Genomic DNA, 18,431 nt, shown 5'->3' on the forward strand with positions numbered 1-18,431 from the left:
TTAGTGTTATCCAGGAAAAATGTGTATAATAGGTGTATTATAAAGTGGTAGGTAATGTAACCCCCGTCTGTTCTCCTGACGAGTGCAATGGGAACCGTGTTGCCATACGGTTGCATGCACTTAAAGTCCTTTTTGACAAAATAATGCTAATTGCCCTGGGCTGAACGATGCCAGGGGCTTAGAAATACCTGCCAGTACTCGTAGAAGGAGCCAAGAAAAGTCAGGTGGAGAAATCAGGGAGACTGGCTCTCATGCAGAGTTTGTTTCTGAGGCACTGCTAAATCTAGCGAAGGATTAATACCAAAATAATCCTGCTTGTCCAGGAAACTCGTGACAACATGAAGGTTTGAGATCAGTGTGATATGCTTTAGAAGGAGTGTAATAATAAATTCGCCACTCACCAGAGATAGAAACCAATTGCTATTCATCCTACATCACATCTGAGCTTTCCTACGGTTTGTTTCCTGTTCCAGTGATATGAAAGATCCCATTCCACTTCAAGTCTAGCATCATTTCAGTGCCAACTTCCACCAGAATCCATAAAAATGCTCCAAATCCAGCAAAAATCCCCCTATTACTGAAAATCAATTCCCCTAACCATTTGAAGAGTCTCATCCTGGATCTAGGTGGTCTGTGCCGTTCTCTGGTGCCGTTAGGATTCTGGCTGCAGAAGTTACATGGAAATGGGAATGGGAGTAAGGTGGCACTTGGGAGGCTAGAGGTGTTGTGGGTTGTTGTTTTTAAAAAAGGCTGGTGACTAGTCACTGGTGAATGGTGACTGCTTAATCTTTTGCCAGTACATGTGTGTGCTGGAAAATCTCAGCTGTATTTTTGCTGCTTGTTTTCCTGTTTGTAATCAGCTGTGTTGAGATGCTGTGGTGCTTTGCACTGTGTTGCACCCAAGCCATGTAAATGGGTGTGGGGCTGCCACAACTTCTCACCCTGTGTTCAGGGGTGCTGAAGCTGATCCTGACACCCACCCCCAGCCTGTCCTCTCTCTCCAGCCTCACTGCTGACCTGAGCAGGGCTGGAGTTTTCTAAGCATTTTGCAAGATGCTGAGCAGTTGGAGAATGCATAATACACGGGGACAGGACTTCTTTCTTTGGAGCCTGTTTCCCTTCTTTGGAGCCTGTTTCCCTTATTTATCATTGAGTGCTCTGAGTGGGAGTTGGTCCATGTCTCCTGTAGGACTGTACCCATGAGTCAGGACTGTTTGGATTTTGGGTGAGCCTGTGGCTTCAGTGGTGCTGCTTTTACCATGCTGAGAGTGACCATGGGCATGGTATGTCCTGCTCACCATCCCTGAGTCCACTTGTCTCCAGCTGCCTGCACCCCGTGCATCTGCAAAAATAACCCAGAGCAGGGTCCCTTGTGCCCCCCTGGCTCAAAAGAGGACCCCAGCAGGTGCCTGGGGAGTGGACTGGGGTCTCAAACACTGGGTCATACCTCCAGGGCTCCGTGGTGGAGGTGCTGGATGTGTGGTGGTGAGGGCATCTGCAATGGTTAAGGATCCAGTCAGCTTCAGCTCCTCTCCAGCGGTGGAAAGCTTGCTTTCCCAAAAAGCACTTATGTTTTTAAGCCATTTATTTTCTGTGGCACTGAGTCATTAAACATTCCTGCTTGTGTTCTGTTGTTTTTACCCTCTGTAGAAGAGGAGGGAATTTATTCAATGTCTCAGTCCAGTAATGGAGGGGCTGAGGAGGTGCTTGACTGCCTGACTCGCAGGCAGAGGCACAGATGTTGCTGCCTGTGACATCTCTCTGGTGAAGTGGGATGTCAAGATCTGAGATCCTCTTCCACTTAGTGTACAAGAGCACTAGAACAATAGGAAACAGAAAGCAGCCCTGCACCACAAAAGAAACCAAACCAAAACCCCTCTGGCTAAAGGTATATTTTTAATGTTATGAGTAATTTCAGACAGAAATTGGATGACACACTTTATCTGAGTGTTGATGGATCTGTTGGGGTCAGAGGAGTTATGCTGGTTTACATCAGCCTTGTATGTGATCTTCCTTTTTTTTTTTTTTTTGGTTTTGTGTTGTTTTTTTTTCATTCCAACTGTGTTCACAACAGATGGTGATTATTATGGTTGTTCAGATCAATGAATATTAAGAAAAAAAAAAGAGCCAAGACAAAAAAATACAAAAAATGCCCTTCAACTCAATAGAGTCACCCAAGGTTCAGCTGTAGCCCCTGGGTTTTCATTTGGACAATGTTAAATTATAGTTACTTAAATGGAATTTTTATGAGCAATTGTTTTGCCATGAAACAAGATCTCCCATGGCATTGACCCAGGCGGATATGTGCCCTCTGGACATGCCAACCAGCTCTATGGGCTGTCCCTGCTCTGGTGGGACACACTGCTGAGGGGGGAGATGTTGCCTGACTGGCAGATGCCCTCAGGAGCATCTGGAGCTGCTCCTCACCTTGCCCTCCTGGAAAAGACACTTGTTTATGAACCAAATATTTTAGTAGCATGAGAGATTTAAAAGCACATGAAAATAAAATGAGACAGAATCCAAAATAATCTGTTGGTGTAAATGAGAATATCAGAAATGAGCGATTGGGGGTTGAGACTGAGGGTGGAGGAGATGGATACAGGTGGCAGTGGGAATAGGAGAGCTCCATTTGCCCCTGCACACAGGTGTAAATGCCATTCTCCAGCATTTCCTCCTGAAATGTTCACTCTTGGTCTTTACTGTGTTTTCTTTACTTTCTGGTTTTCCCTCAGCAAAGTCTTCTGTGCCAGGATCTGCCCCTGGGGCGTGAGGACACCCGGATAATCACTGCTGACATCTCTCCAGAGCTGCCCTCGGTGTTTTTTCCAATGGTGCAGAGCACTGCCAGTCTCAGGGAGTGAGGCTTCCTTTTGGAGCAAGTGTTCCCTTTGGAGTGAGGGTTTCCTTCGATGCAGTAGCTTTGTTGCTCCTGTAAAGGCTAAAGCATAGTCCTTTGTGATACTGGAGAGATGAATGAGCCATTTGTGGCCAGCCCTGCTCCCTGCATTCACAGACAGGATTTGTGCTGCCTTCAGCACTGTGTGATCACACCCCTTCATCCTTTTTCTCCACATTCCCCCAAGACAAGCTGATGGCTGAGTGGGATGTGGAGCTGCTCTGCATCATCTGAGAGCACTGCTGAGTGCTCAGCCTGTGTGCTGGGTGCTTGACAAAGGCTCCCAGTAGGAAGGAGAGGCTGTAGGAGTGCTTAAAATTGAAAGGATTTAAGGAATAATAATAATAAATGTAACGAATCACTTTTATATGGGCTGGAGGAAAACACAAATTACTGTCTGGGCTCTTCCCTGCTGCGATTTTGCAGGGATTCCCCCAGCTCAAAATAGTGAGTTCCTGAATGAAGAGAAGCAGAGGGAGGGAATGGTGCTTTTGGCTTGAGGAGGTGCTTTGAGAGGGGCAAGGAGAGGTGCTGCAAGCACTGGGGTGAGTCAGGCTGGGCACAGGGCAGGCAGAGGCTGTGGGGCTTTATGAGAGGGCACAAAGCCAGAGGCTGGTTGGGCACTGCCCAGGCTCCCCAGGGCAGTGGGCACAGCCCCAAGGCTGCCAGAGCTCAGGGAGGGTTTGGATGATCCTCTGGGGCACAGGGGGTGACTCTTGGGGCTGGGCCTGTGCAGGGATGGGGGTTGGACTCCATGATCCTTGGGGTCCCTTCCAGCTCAGCTCATTCTGTGATTCTGTGACTCTGGGCTGGGAGTTTCCCTGGAGTGGGATCTCGATGCTCAGTTCCCAGTGGGTGCCTTTGGTCCAGCCCAAGCAAACTGCAGGTACTGGTGTTCTCTGAGCACCCAAATCCACCCACACTGAGTCATGCACATCCCAGGCACACAGCAGTGAGTTTGTAGATGGATGCAGTCCCTGCACTAATTTTCATACACTGGTGGGATGGTCCTTGCCTCGATTAGCTAAACCTCTGCCTTGGCTTTAGAGGCATTTTCAGAACATAAATCTCAGAGCTGTGGGAATCCCCTGGCTTTGGGAGGGGTGGAGGAGGGAAACAGAAACAGCTGTCTGTTTACCAACCCTTGCCTTTTGTTTTGGAGATTCAAGATCAGGTACCATGGCAAGACTATAGTTAGTTCCCTGCATTCCCACTGAGCATTGAATTTGTTCAATACTCACAGTAGCACATTTTTTTATGAGGACTAGCTTTTATCTTTGCATATATGGAAATTACTGGAGCTGAGGCTAAAACAGTCTGTTCTCCTGTGGAAGCTCCATGTTGTATTAAAATAGAATATCTCACCTCCAGGGGTGTGGTATTTCACAATACATGCTCCCATTGTGTGTTAAATGATAAGGCACTGTAATAAAATATGTCCAGATTGTTCTTGTTATTTTATGCCCTGTAACATTTTTTCTATTTGCATCAACTATTAAGGTCTACTAAAAAAACCAAATGTGAATGGGGCAAGTGAGTGTGTGAGAGAGGATGGGACTGTGTGGACAGGATTTTCTACTGGAAAGAGCACGGCTGAGAAGGGTGGTTTGGGAAGATAAACCTCATTCAAGGACAGCCATTATGTCAGAAACCTTCCTTTGGTTTTCCAGGGAGAATAGTTACAGGAGCTCTGCATGGGCTGGAGCATTCATGGGTGAAGATCTGTAAGACTTGTGCTTCTAGAGACCTAAATTCAGATACAGCCATTTCACAAGTGAAAACCAGTCAGTACTGTGGACTGGGTCACCAGTGAGTAATGGTCTGTGTCACAACAGGATCGTGCTGTTCCCTTTAATTGGTGACCTTTATTCAGAGGGGCCCAGGACACGTTTGAGAGCAGGAGCAGATTTTGCCAGGTGAAGATGTGGAGCTAAGGAGAGCTTATTTGAGAAGCAGCTCTGTCTGTCACTCGAGAAGTTGCTCCTTGTCATGACTGATTTGCCTGAAAGCTGAAGTGTATTTGGCAGTTAAAGTGACATTATTTCAGGTCTTTGGCATTTGTAAAAGATGCTATTGCTTCTCTCCTCTCCTTTTCTCCCATGCTTCCCCCCTTCTCTAACCTGCATAACTGTCATAAATTGCCTACAATGGGCTTTTCTTTAAAGATAAACTCGTTATTCTCCAAGATAAACTCATTCACATAGTCTGCTCATCAATTTGTAGCCTCCTCTTGAGAGTATCAAATACTGAATCTTATTCTGACACTTTAGCTGCATATTAATAGTATTATAATGAGTGTTATAGTTCTGGGGTTTGCAGCCTGAACCAGACATTCTGCCAGTGCCTACAGGCACCAAGTTTTTGGATGTCCCTTGAACGTGTTCATTGCAGAGCTGGAGTGACAAATCACTGTGATGTATCTGTGGTGCCTCAGTGTGTTTCAACTCCAGTGTCTTAACCCAGGTTGGTCAAGGCTCAAAAAGCAGTGTGTGATGAGTCCCAGTCCTGTTGGGATCCTGCTCTGTCCCTGGACATTGGGCCATGGTCTGTGCACTCCTGGACTGTGGATGGGCAGAGGAAGGACAGTCCCTTGGTTGATATACAACCTCCACACAACTCTTCCTCTGCTCTCTGAGGACAATCCTAAGGAAACACGATTTCAGGGCTCAAGAGCATTCACAGAACAAATGGAATATCAGGACTTGTTAAGCAGAAATACAGAGAAGAAGAAGATGCCATCTCTGTAGACATCCATGGATTGTTGTGTCTTAAATGTGCTCTCCATCTGTAAAGGGTATAGTAAAACTGGACATGGTATGGGCTGTGAAGGTGGTGATCAGAGAGAGAGAAAACACCTTCAGTGAACAGAGGAGACCTCTTCACTGTGGAAAAGGGATGATTAAGCAGGAGTGTGATAAACATTGATACAGCCATGAATAAGGTCGAAGGAGAGTGACTGTTCAAGTTCTTCTTCATAGCAGACCTAGAGGCGGCAGATGAAGTGTGGAGGCTCAAAACAGGCAGAAGAAGACATTTCTTCCTGTGAGAGGGCAGGGAGCTGTGGAAATCATCACCTCTGGGTGCGTGTGAGAAGCTGATGTGGGTTTGGAAATCTGCTGGAGGCATTTGTGGAAGAGACACACACAGAGCAAGGCTGCTAAAGAGCATGACTCAGGAGATCCCTCGTCACAACTTGTGCAGGTGGCTGATTATTCTGGGTACACTCATTATGCACTGAGCTTGTTTTGATCTTCCGTAGACCTTCAGCACAGGCTGTTGGCAGAGCACCCAGCGAGGTGGCTGCTCCCACTGGGTCAGTGTGCCACCTCATGCTTCCCTGGGGAAAAGGCAGAGAGGAAACTGGAAGCATCTGGCAGGCTGGGCTGAGCTCTCCCTGAGCCACACTGCTTTCCAGAGGAGCCAGGGTTTGGGGAGAAGGAAGCCTTTCAGATAGTTGACTTAGATTAGATTATTTATTCTTTTTTTTTTGGTTGATTGATTAGAAGCCCCTGTAGGATGCTGAGGAGCTCTTGCTCCTTGCTCCCTGCAAGCAAATACTGTTTTTCTTAAATTACTGGAGTAAAAGGCTTTGTGTGGGTGCTGCTGGAGAAGGGGGGATTCCTCTCACCTCTTTTGAGATTCTTTCTTGTTCTTTCAACTCCTTCAAATGATATTTCTATTCTGTAGTCTGAATGCCTCTGCAGCCTGATTCCCTTCTTGCACTGGTCAAAACTGTGAAAAAAACTTATTAAAATCCGAGTATTTAAGTGAGGTGAGGTGCAGGGAGAAGCAAGAGCCTTCCCTGGAAGAAGAAGACACTGCTATTCCCTTGCTCTGGGGCTCTGGAGGAGCACGGTTCATCTAGCAGTGGGCTCCATAAAGATGCTAATTTTATATCTTCATCTGCTGTTAACATCAAAAAAAAAGATACAGCATTTGTAGGAGGACAGTGGCTGTGTTACAGCCTGAGCTCATTAGTCTTTGTTCTGCAATTCCAGTCCTCACAGGCACAACTTCCAGTGACCCCATCTTAGTCTGCCTGGTGCTGGAGGATGTCTGTGGTTTTCCCTATCCCTTCCAGGAAAAGAAGTGGCTATGGCACATGTCATCTGCATAGTGACCATAAATTGCCTACAATGGCTTTTTTCCCTTCCATAAAAAGAAAGCACCCATTTCCCTCTTTTTTTATTTAAAAAAAAAGAATGAAATGAATAAATAGAACCCCTAGACAAAACCCAGTAGATGATAAACTGCCTTCTACCTGCAGTTTCCCAATTAGCTAATTATAACACACATTTGCACACAGGCTTTTTTAAAGCAGACTTGTTGCTATTCCCTTTCTGTACAAGGTTTTTAGTCACTGTACATCTTGTGTCTTTAAATAATGTATTAGGAACATTTTCGAGTCTGTAAGTGCTTTTTTAATGAGTGTGAAGATTTTAATGGGACTAGATTGCTTTTCATGACATTTCAGAGTGACTTAATTGTAACAATGTTGAGAGGCTGTATTTTAAAGTTTGCTAAGTATGTCTGGTGCGGATTGTAGTCAAATGCTTTAAAGACAGAATGGCTGATGAGATCAGATACAGTTTCTTTTTTTTTAATGTCAGCTTTGTTAAAGAGGAGAGTCTGCAAAGTTGACATCGAAGAAGAAAATGAAGATTTTCTAAGGTCCAAACCAGTAGTGGTCACCCATTCAGTTTAAGCCTATTCTCACTAATTTTCAGGGATTATTTCCTGCTGTACTTGTACTTGGTGCTTCTATAGTCAATGATGGGGCTGTGCAGGGCTTGTAAGATTTTCCATTATTACTATTTTTTTTTAAAGCAGCAGCTGGATTTGATACAGGAGTCGCATTCAGCTTTTGGTGCATTTAGACAACTTAGCTCAAGTGTTACAGACTGTTTTGGGATGGCTTTTAATTTGTGGACAAATGGCAGGTCAAGGAATTGTCATTAGTCTCCATCAAAATGCAGGCTCAGTCCGGAGCCTCTCCCCCTTCCAGCTCTCTCCTCTCCAAGGCAGAGCAGCTCTCTGGAAGAGGGAAATGTTAAACACGAGAGAGCCAAAGGAATCAAGGCACAGCCTATAGCAGCTTGTGCTGTTTTTGTTATACAAACACCCTGTGCACAGAAAGGAAGAAAGGAAATAAAATAGCATTATAAAAGCACTAAGGCAGAAAAGAATATTGGAGAGAGCAATGTGAACAAGCATGAAGTTATTTGCATTTCTTCAGTCTTTTCTTCGCCAGGTCTTAACACCACTCTCTGAGCACAAATGAAATAACTTGGAGAGCTCTCCTGTGGGACAGGGCAGTCCTGGGACTATTCAGTGACTTGCTCAAGGTCACCTGCAGCATCGGTGGCAGAGCCAGACTTGTGTCTGCACAACTTGACTCTGTGGATTTAATTAGGCAGAGGGGCTGCTTGTTTCTGGCAAGGCTTCTGGAAGTGACAAAAGTTTTTGTTTAAGAAAAATAGAACTATAATTTAATTTGAGTTAGCATCAACCTACATCCAAAGTAACTTCCTGAATGCGGAATTAATTCTCATTTTAAAACAAGTGCAGTGTTTAAGCATTATGAGGGAACTTGAAAGCTAAACTTGAAAGCTTTTCCTGTGAATGCCACAGGGAAAAGAGTTGGAATGAGTCGGTCACTTTGCATGTGCCAGTGTTAGATTTCACTTGACTTGCTCAGAGTTTGTCACCATCTCCTGTGTCTTGGCATGGGTTTGGGGAACATTTAGCGTTTGACAGCCTGCACCAGGCCAGAAACTGGTGATTGTTGCACCTGAATAAAAAGCTGTTGAAATCAATGTGTTACAGAGCTGAGCATCTGCTGCCCTCCATCCATCTTGACTTTGTTTTGGTGTCTCCTGAAATGCTGGTTCTGTGACCTCCACTAGCTGTTCACAACCACAAATTGCTATATATGAGCCAGTCCCTAAAACAAAAATACACCATGTGCTGTGCCTGTGGTGTATTTTGATTTTACACAAGCTCGAGAGGATGAGTGATAGTATTTGTTCTGCAGCACAGGCAAGCCAAGAGAGCCAAGCTGCTGACAGCGGGGTTTCTGTAGGGGCAGGGTTGAAGGCTTTTGGAGGAACATCGTGTTTCTGAGTTGTCAGTAACATGCATTGGGCCTTTTAGCCTTGATTCTAAAAATAAATTGTTTCCACTGGAAAAATAATGGGAAAAAATGTAAGGAAAAATTCACATGAGAAGGTGTTTGGGGAATGAGGAATCACTTCCTCACAGCCTGGTAAATCGGGATCAGTTCAAATAGTTCATGTTTCCTGGGTGCCCATACCTCTCAAATTTTGATCTGCTGGGAGGGCTAATTTACAGGGTTGGACAAATCCTGCCCAGAGGCTGCTGCAGGCTTTCATCTTTGCTCCTTTCCTCTGATTAATATCACTGAAGAAGAGATGCCTGAACTAGTCCTTGAAAATAAACATAAAGGAGGGCTTGGATAGATCTGCAGCCTTGCTGAGCCTGCCCAATTCAGGTTAAAGTCACTTGACACTACAGCTGCTCCTTGTGTGCTTAAAATGATCCGGCTGGATGTGTGACAGCCACAGTCACCCGGGAGCAGATTCACCTCAGGTGAGTCTGGTGGTCAGGACTTTCTTCAATGCAATCTCCTGAATCTTAAAAAAACCCTCTCTTTGCCTCAGACTTGCAAGGCCCGAGATAACAAATGAGCAAAAGCCACACCTGGATGCTCCAGGTGTTGCTGCAGCCCCTCTCACTCGTGGGTGCTCTCTGGGCTTGGTGGGCACTGTGTGTGTGCAGTTGGCAGTCGGTTGATGTGTGTAGGGTTTTGGGGATGTGTGTAGTTTTTTGGGGGATGCCAGACATTTGTCTGTCTCTCTCTCAGCCAGCCTGTGCTCGCCAGCCTGTGAGCTGACCTTTGCTTTCCTCTCTGGGGCGGGATTTAAAGAATGTGTATTGAGGATCTCTGTTTAACCTGGAGAAAGGAAATGTTTTTGTTAGGGCTAAAAGCCCCTGAGGAGATGGTAACTCCTGCACTTGCTCATCCCTCACAGGGCCCTCGCTCACTTCCAGAGGGTAAGTGCTCATCAGTGCGATTTATAGCATCTTCTTTGCTTATCGAATGAGATGTGTGCAGAGGGGCCCCTCCCTCTCCTTCCCGGCCGCTCTCCCGTTACGCCTCCGGCCGTGTGTGTTTGCAGGGCAAGAGCGCCGGGATAAGGATGTTTTTATTTCCTTTTGAGCTTTAGCACTGCTGATCTGCACAGCACCTGGCACCCAGGGGCACCAAGGGCTCCTCCTGAGGATGAATGACAAACAACAGCAGGGGGGAATGGTTTATAAGATAAAATAAAGGAAAGTGGGTACGTGGAGTGTCCCTTCAGCAGCACTTAGGGGAATGCTCCATACCATGCAGGATTAGACTGCAACCAGCTGTAAACCAGGCTTTAATAATTAGTGGCTCTTATAATTGAAGATTAGCCTCAAATGTGCCTGCCTGCATGTACAGGATGAGCTCAGATGTGAGTTGTCTATTGAAATGTAATATGAAAATGATGGAAACATCCATTGACAAAATACACCTAGGCAGTCTCTTGATTAGATTAAATCAAATGGTTACAGCATCTGGAGCCTTTAGCATGTACGGGGCATCCTAATGGCCCTGAAAGCTTCCCCAAATCCTATTAGATAAGTTAATCTCGTTGGAGAATACATTCCAGGTCTACATAAACTGCATTGTTATAATACTTTCTGTGGTTGCCTAAATCTTTTAAAGGTGAACTGTCATAGACTACCTTTGTGGAGTCCATCAAAATACAGTGTCCCAGAAAAGTTCAGGAAAACAATACAATAAAAAAAAGACAAAAAACCCAACAAAAAACCCCCCACAAAAACCAAAAAAAGCTGACCCAAACTCTTGAAAGTAACTTGGAAGTTGGCAGGGTAAAGTGGAACTGCAAATCAAGGCTAACTGATAACTGCATTGCAAATGGATAAAAACCAAAGGTATTTTCCTCATTATCATGCTGTATTTTATTTGTGCCACTTTGGAATTGCTTTATTCATTCCCGTGGATCCTCCAGGTACCATTTCCAGGCGACTCCTTACACCTCTGGAGTGGTGGTCAAATAAACGAGATCCTCCCACTTGTGACTGGGGATGCTCTGGGGGAACTGGGGCTTGGAGAAAGGATAAATTCACTTCTGTGCTGGAGGTTCAGGTGAACTGCTGCTCTCCTTGGTTTGCTCAAGGATCAGTGTGTCCCAGGACACGGTGACCCAGCTCTGGCTTTTTCAGGAAGCAGGTGCCCCCAGGGCAGAGATGGAGCAGAGCCCTCATTGAGCATCCAGTCCCAGTCTGTTGGGAATCACTTCTGAGCATGCAGCTCTGTAATCTGGTGCTCAGGGCTCAGCTGTGCCAGGAGGAAGGGGGTGAGTTGTGTCTCTATTTCCCTGCTCCCTTGTCCCAGCCAGGACTGTGGGAATGGGCCCAGCAACTGCAGTGCAGCTGCTGGATTCTGATTTGCTTCATCTCCTCCTCCCCATTCTTGTTCCTGGCTTTATCACCAGCCCTTTTAGCCCAGCAGCCCTCTCTGGTGTGACAGGTGAGGTGTCCCCTGTCCCAGCCTCCTCTCCCTCCCTGCCCGTCCCTGCTGTCCTTGTGGGTCTGTTTTCCTCCAAAGTGATGCACTGATCCTCACTCTCCTGCACCTCTGGGGGCTTGTAAGTGACTGACATGGCTCTGCTGCAGCATCAGTTCAAGATTTGTACCCCAGTTATCTCTACCCCATTGCCACCTCTCACACCCTTTCCAGCCCAGGAAGTAACGAGCCTGTCCCCACACCCTGCTGCAGGAAAGGGGCTGGATTCTGGCACTATAAGAGATTAAAGCCTCAAGTGTGGTCACTATTCTGCATTACATGCATGTCTGCTGAGACTTCTCAAGAAATTCAGAGTATTTCAGGGAGACCTTATTGTGGCCCTTTAATACTTTAAGGGGGCTTGTAAGAAAGATGGGGAAACTTTATAGTAGAGCCTGTCCTGATAGGACAGGGGGAAATGGTTTTTAACTGAGAGGGTAGATTCAAACTGGATATAAGGGAAACTGCTTCACAATGAGGGTGGTTAAACACTGGCACAGGTTGCCCAGAGAGGTGGTTGCCCCCTCCCTGGACACATTCAAGGTCAGGTTGGACGCAGAGCAACTTGATCCAGTAGAAGATGTTCCCGCCCATGGCCGGGGGGCAGGGAACTATGTGACCTTAAAAGGTCCTTCCAACCCAAACCATTCTCTGGTTCTGTATTCTACCTCCTGCTGCTTGGTTCCTGCAATAAGGAGCCCAAGTCAGAAAAAATGAGACTCTTTCTCAGCTGCCTTGATGTGCCTTCTGGCAGAGTGTGTCCAAACACGTGGCTGGGAGATGTGGTGCTGCCTTCCCTTTCGTAGACCCGACTCCACATGCAACCAGCAGTGAACTAAATGCACGTGTGTGTATTGTGAGTGCATCTACAACCTGGCTGGCTGCAGTTAAATAACGATTAGATTTGCTTGTTGACTATTTGGCACTTAGCAGTCTCATAATTAGTAACTGCAAACCAGTAGAGAAAATGAAGCAAATCTGTAATTTTTATAATACTGCCCTACTTTATGACTGTCTGCAAAATCATAACCTCCTGCTTGTACAACAAAGCAAACACTTCAGTATTTTGACAGATGTTATATATAAAACAGAGCCTGTGTATTAATTTGTTATTCCTTGTGTTGTCTTTTCGTTTGTTGTTTTTTGGGGGTTTTTTTGAGGGGGACACACCTCATTTAATACCTCCCTGATTGGTGTTATCTGCTTTGGATTACATTGCTGCTACGTTTGCTTTCCCTTTTTCCATGTGGTGCTGGAGGTGGAGGAGCAGGTCCCCTCTGCATGGAGCAGAGTTGCCTTCACAGCACTGAGGCTCAGTGGCAATTCCACACATGGATGGGCAGGTGTCTGTTGTTCTTTCACCTCTCCCACTGTTTTTGGGGGAAGTTATGTAGCCACAGCCATTGCTTGCCAGCTGCCAGGGTTTGAGAAGTGAGTGTGATTGATACTAAGCTGAAGGAAAACATGCCAGTTACTTTGCAAGGAGACATGGGATTGCTCTAAGGGAGTGTGGTTTGGGTCAGTGTCTCCAGGGGCTAGAGAAAAAATACCTGTTCCTGTGAAAATGAAAGGACTTGCAGTGTGAGTAACCTGGGGACTGTGCATGGAAAATGCGACAGTATTGTCGTGTCTGCAGAGAACATCTCTGTTCTGAGATCCTCCAGTGTTTCCAGCACAAAGGCAGGAGGGTTTGCCCAAGGCTCAGTCCCAGCAGGAAGTGTCCAGAACATCCCATGCTCAGCTTCCTCCTGGCTCCCGAGGAACCAGACATGGGGAACACAGGGAGGTGCTCCCACAGTTAGTGAGTACTACCCGTAGTCCATTCGCTTGCTTCCTGAAGCACTTCACTGTCTTGATCACTGTTCACTTTAGGTGGGTTTAAAACCCCCTTTGGGAGCAGTAGCTTGGGTGGACTCACTGATTTTAAGCATGAAGTCTCTCTTGCTCCTTTGTAGTAGCTGGGACTGCAGCTGCTCCCCAGAGATGGGGTGTGCAAAGAATGGGAGCATAAATCTGAGCTGGTCACCCAGGGCTCTCCTGTAGCTGGGGTAAGAACCAGGCACCTCTGGAGGGGTTTGCTTGAGTTTCCAGCTGTTTTTCTCCATTGAGTCTGGAGCCTCTGCTAACTCCAGTTCCTTGTTTAATGAAGCTAAATGCAAACTGAAGTGCAGATCTCTAATTAATATTGGAGCAGGTTCTCTCACACATTTGTCATTTCTTCCCTCACCACTCCCTTTTGAAATAATTTATTTTCTCTGCTTAAAACATTCCTATATTGTTATTGCTCTCACAGTGGTGTGCACTGCACTCACTAAATCAAATTTATAATGCTGGAATTAAAGTAGTAGGTTTCTTCCATTTTCTCTCCACGTACATTTAAAAAAGAGAAGTTCTGTAAATTAACCTAATGTAACTGGATTTGTTTTCACTTTATTAGCTTTGGAGGGGGTTCTCTTGAGGACCTCAGTGCCATTATATTATCTGAGGAGCAGATCTGCTTCAGTCTGATGGGAATTTTTAACTAGAGCAATGTTTTCCCATTTCAGTGTGAGTCAATACTTTACTGAAATCCAGGGGGCTGATGCTCTGCTGCATTACCAGTAAACATGAAGTAAAAAACAGCTGGCAGAGTGGAGAGGAGACAGAGCATACAAAGTGCTGGTATGCCTGCTGAAGGGCTGGCACTTGGGTGTATTTTTGTGAGTGATTTTATCTGTCCAGAAGATTTTAGCTCTTGGCCAGCTCTGGAGCAATCTTGGTTTCAGGATTTAAGCTGGGTGTTTGACCTTCACCCTGCACCACTTACCAGAGGTGTAGGAGCTCCAATGACAATGGGCTGTGCCATGCCTGGGAATAGACACTCCCCACAGATACTCCCTGTCCCTGAAGCTTTGGGCTGAAGCCCTCGTGCCCACAGAAAGCTCAGCAGAGCTGGGGCCAGGCAGGGGCTCTCTCCAAGGTGGCAGGAGCAGATTGGTGGATGCCACAGCAGGATTGTCACAGTCTCCATACAACAGCTCAGGCAGACACGTGGCAAAGTGTCCTTTCCTTTGGAGATGGGCCCTGCTCCTTCCTTGTGCTGTGTAAGGAAAAGAGCCAAATACGAGCCTTGTCACGAAACTAATTTTCTACTATTTGATTATCCAGAACCATTTTGGTGCAGATAAATATTTCTGACCCTGGTTGGCACATTATTGCTTTGACCTCTCACCCCTGGCAGACCCCTGTCTGCATCCTCCCAGGCTGGATGACTTGAAAACTATTATCAGTGACAAGTAGAAGACTGCAGAGAAATAAACAATGGGGACCTCTGAGCTTGCCCTTGTAAACCACGGTCAGGCATCACCCGAAAAGCAGCCGGAATACAGACAGATCAATGCTCTGCACAGTCCTCTGCAGACACACTCGCTTGCACAGGGCTTTCACAAGCTATAATGCATGTTTTGATAATGTCTTAGCACTGCATTTTTTTAATGTACTTCCTTTGTTTGTTAAGGTGCCTTTCAAGCCAAGTCAGTGCTGGCTTTCCATAAAATTCGCTGGTGCTTCCACCATATACCTTGAAAGTGGTGTGTGCAGAAGCCATTCTGTCAATATATATTTATATGTATTATTCAGCTCCTGTTGTTTGTGTTTGCCAAGGAAGTTTGCATGCAATCTGCCAGGTTAGTTTCTTAAAAGCTTGGATGCTGAATTTCTGTTTTCATCTAACTCTTCCCCTGTTTAGGAATGAGCTGTCAGGAGTGGTGTATTTTTTGTTCAGAGCTGTGCAAGTCCTGGATGTCCAAATAGGAATGTGACAGGCAGAAAAAGCACAAATGTGCATTTTTTCAGTTTAAAAAGAATTAGTAAGTTCTTGAGGAAGCTTTTGTTTAGCAGTGTTGGTGTCAAAGCACAGTACTCCATGGCTCTGCACTGTGGTACCTGAAATTTGAATAAGGTCCTGTTTTTATCAGCCATCTCTTGGGAATTGAGATGAGCTGTAAGACCTTTCATATGGAATCTTCTGTTTCACTAAATTAGCACCATGAAGGCAACAGCACTGGGGTTAGAGGATTATGGTTTGAATGAACACCCAGTTGGGTACAGTTGGGAAGAAAGCTAATCCAGAGGGAAGTGTTTTACTTTTGCCCCTGTGTGTACTGGAGATCACATTGTCCTGAATGACCCCACTTTCCTCTTACACTGCTGGAATACACACTGCTGCAAAAAATGTGTCTGTGGTGCCGTGTTACCTTCAGGGTGTTCCTAATCTCATTGCCATGAAGGTCCTGGCAAAATGTCTTGCTCCCTTTGCCCTTTCCTTGCTGCTGGTTAATGAAATTCCAAGAAAAGAGTAAAATTAAATTTGGGTTTACAGAATTCATCTCTAAAAAGCATTTTTACTTTTGTGGTGATGCCCTCCTTTTCTGGTTACTGGGGTTAAAATCCTGTTGATACCTTTGCTGATGTCTGTTTTTTACCACTTGTGAAGTGTCAGGGGTGGATATAATGGTTTTCTGGTGAAGGGGGATGTGTAATAGCAGGAGAGGCTGTGGGACTTGGATTCAGTTTCTCTTCTGGCAGGGGACTTGGTCCCATGGAGTCATGGAAGGAACAGCTGAACTAGGCTAAATCCTCGCTCCTGAGGTTCCTCGTGGCAAAGCACCTCTGAAGATCTCTAGACAAGGTACACTAAAGAGACCATGTGGTTTTGGGAGGGGAATTTAGACCTAGAAATCTGATCCCTTGCTTTCTCTGCACTGCTCTGTAAAACAAAGAGCCCTTCCCTGCTTCACTCGTGGATGCTGATGAAAGATGCCTTAAAGAGTTTGGTTGCCTACAGAGTCTGATAATAGAGGAAATACCCAGATTTGGAAATATGCTTTGAGGACTTAGTGTTGACCTGCTAGAAGTCTGTTTGATAGGTCCTGGAGCCCAGGTTGAGAGTTTTGCTCTTCCTTTTAGACAGTCTCTGCCCCAGCTCAGGTGTTAATAGAGATGCTCGTGCCAGTGGGCTTGGCCAGAGTCCAGACACACGAGACAGGACCTGGTGCAAGGGTTAGTTCAGGGACAGCATTTCCTTCCCTTTGTTTCAGAATTCTCTAAAATCCCGGTTTGAGGCATCAGTCTTGATCCAGGCTGAGCAAGCCTACATTTTCTTCTCTACATTTCCCTTTCCCTCCATTTGACTCTTTTACCAGCTTTGCTTATATTCCTGGTGTGCTTTCCAGGAGCTGCCATTAGTCATGTTCCCAGGAGTCCCTGTATCACTTCTGGCTGTGATACATGCCACTGCCAGAGGTTTTCAGTTTATTTAAAACTCTGCTGCAGCAGGTTTTCCCCCCTGCATCCCTTCCCGAACTAAAAGCACTAGGCTATTCATTATTTTCAATAAATAAGCAGTCATTTTGTTAATCCATCTTAAAAAGTATGATCACCCACAGGTGGAGTGCTTTTTTATTACTGTTATTTGATTCCTTCTCATAGATCATTCTTGCAGAGCAGCATCTCCAGGTCACATTTCCCAGCTGCTGCAGGGGATGCAGGAGCTCGGTCGGCTCCTCGGCTGCTCCCCAGAGCTTTGGGGTGCTCGTCCAGGGACAGGGCTCACTGTGATCTACTACAAGGTGGGCAAGATTCCCATGACAGAATCCTGCTTCTCACCTTATCCATCAGGTCATTTTGTCAGCAGCCAGATCCCTGAGCCAGGTTTCTTAAAAACACGTTGTAGCAGCAGGTGCACAAGACAGGGAGGAAACAATAACCTGCAGGTTCTGCTTAAATACTTGCCTAGACCAGCTTATGGCAGGTACTGCTGTCCTGGTGTTGGACTCAAGTTAGGAGGGCTTGATTCTGTGCCATTGATCTTAATGTCATGAATACAAACTCAACTTTTACACTGCAGTAAATTAGTAGTATTTCTGCTTCTGCCTTTAGAACTACATCAGGTATCAGTGAGATAAAAATCGAGGCTCTAGCTGTGGGGTAATTCTAAATGGGAAAGCAGAGGATGAATTTTTAGAAATGCTTGTTCCTAGCAGAAGTTTGCACCTGGTGAATTATGCTCTTAATTTCCAAGAAGAGCAAAATAAAATCACTGCCATGAAAATCCTGTCTGTACCTTAAAAAAGCATATATATGGATGTGTATACACACACTATTGTTTAAAAAATAATAAACCTGTAAAAAGCAGCTATTCATGCTGCAGGTAACAGTCATCTGGCAGTGCCTGGATTTTGTTTGCCTCACGTTGTAAAAAGGCCCCAGCTGTGATCTCTTCTGCTCCATGTGAGCTCCCAGAGGGGCCTCCCCAAGTCTGCTGGGGAGAGATTTGGCCATGGGCAGCAAGGGGACAGACACCAAAGTCCAGAGGAGGATGTGAATGTTTAAAAGCTACTGGTTGGGAACCTTTGAGAGATGAACAGGGAGATTGAAGATAGTGTTTGAATGGAACAAGAACAAGGCAGGGATGGGGAGAGGAGAGCACAAGGATGGGAAGGCAAATTGGATCCCAGGTGGCATCAAGGACCAGTGGAGGGGGCTGTGTTCTGGGGTAAGACAGAGCTCTGGAGATGATCTCCAGAACTGGGACCTGACTCACACTGGCAGTGCTGTTGTTTGCATCCTGAAGAGGTAAAAGGGGAAGGCATTTATGTGTTTGTTTTAAATTAGTTTGCCTTTTTTGAGTTCGGGAGCCCTGAGCCAGTTCTGTGGAGATGGAATTACTGAGTGCATGTGTGCTGAGCATATGTGAGAGGGGAATTGAATTGCTTGGGGAGGAGTTTGTGCTCTAAGTACAGCAAAGAGATGGGAGAAGACAGACGTTTTGGGACTGTTTCCACTAATTTTATGTGAAAGAGTAAAATGCATCGAATTATGCTGGGAGGGGGGATGTGGTACGTGAGGCACTGAGGT

Source organism: Manacus vitellinus, unplaced genomic scaffold (assembly GCF_001715985.3).
Source record: "Manacus vitellinus isolate BGI_N305 unplaced genomic scaffold, ASM171598v3 scaffold_32_pilon, whole genome shotgun sequence".
NCBI classification, from domain to species: domain Eukaryota; kingdom Metazoa; phylum Chordata; class Aves; order Passeriformes; family Pipridae; genus Manacus; species Manacus vitellinus.